Raw genomic sequence first — 1557 nt, 5'->3', positions numbered from 1 at the left:
TCAAATTAACCATCACTATTGCTATTAGTATGGTACATTTATCTATTCTACTTCCAGCATGATAAGATTTCCTGTGAAGATCTGATGTCATCTCCACATTAATCGATAATAAGAAAGGGTACATCAATCATAAGGGCCCGTGGGTTTGGAAAGTTCTCAGGAAGGACAGGGAGTAGCCACCCTATGAGGACTACTCTAAAGGCGTGTCTGACCACACAGCTCAGACCTTGGGCAGGGAGATGATTGACGACCCTGGATGTCAGTGGTGATAGCACAATAAAGTCAATGGAGCCTCTACCACACACACATTCCCTTGAAGGTTGCCCAATGGTGAGAACAGGGAAAAATGAAAGCCCATACACAGGCCCATACATGTGGCTCAAGTTCAAGGTTTGGTGATGAACCAATAGGCGGAACCCTGAATTTAACCTGCATCTGATGTTAAAGAGAATCATTCAAAATCAGGGTGTCAACCTCAGGCCAGTAAGTGAAGAAAGGCCAGATAAGTAGGTACCAGGATGAAGACACAGGCATAATTTTTCTCCTCCTGCTAGCTCCATAAGGCATCTGGTTGACCCCAAGTTAGGGGTGGAGCTGTAGTAAGAGGATTAGAGTTCCCTAAAGGGGAGAAATGTGGACTGTGCTCCAGGCTGGAGTTACTCTTCCCAGATGGTACTTTTGGGGTCTCACAATCTTAATCATCAGAAGGGAACTGAGTAGATTTTGAAGAAAGTGCTCTAAACTGTTGGGCTTCTGGGGTCAGGTATGAGTGGAGGGGTCTCCAGCTGCCTAGGTATAAGGGCAATACTGACTTGGTTATGCCCCAACCTTCCCCTCAAGACTACAGCATGAAATATCCTCATTTTTAAAAATCCTTTGGTCTATAATTTTGAGTAGTTTTTTTTAAAATCTATCTAATGAATATTCGATAATTTTACAATTTAAAAAATTGGGGGTAATTTTATATATTAAAAATGTCGCATTTTTGATTCATGACTTGAACATTTACATATAGCATTCATATATCCTTTTGAAACTTTTTAATATCTAAGAATTTATATTTTTATCTAGTCTTGGTGTGTTAATGTGTTTCTTACTAAGTCTAAGAGTGCTTCATATATTTAGCATATTAATCCAAATATTTTCTCAGTTTGATATTTGCCTTAAAATTATCATAGATTTGATGCATAGGTCGTATAAAATACTATCATTAGTAGTTTTCCTTTGATTTTTATGCTTTAAAAGTTCTTACCCTACTTAAAATTGATTAACTATCTTCGTATGTTACTGTTTGATTTTTTATTGATTTTTATACATTCGTGTTTATAAACCTGAAGAATTTATTTTATAAAGAAAAAGAGCAATTAGGGGGATCATTTTGTAAACTATATAAATGTCTATCAATGTACTGTACATTTGAAACTAATAAAACAAAATTTTTAAAGAAGTTGAAATAAACAGCATTGTGAGGCAAAAATAAAAAAGAGTAAGTATTTCTCAATGTCCAATGCCTATTGTTGGTATTCTGTGATTTACTAATTCTCATATTTTAAATGT

The sequence above is a fragment of the Pteropus alecto genome, unplaced genomic scaffold, assembly GCF_000325575.1.
Source record: "Pteropus alecto unplaced genomic scaffold, ASM32557v1 scaffold155, whole genome shotgun sequence".
Taxonomy (NCBI): Eukaryota; Metazoa; Chordata; class Mammalia; order Chiroptera; family Pteropodidae; genus Pteropus; species Pteropus alecto.
The sequence above is the reverse complement of the archived record's forward strand: the minus strand, read 5'-3'. Positions refer to the sequence as shown.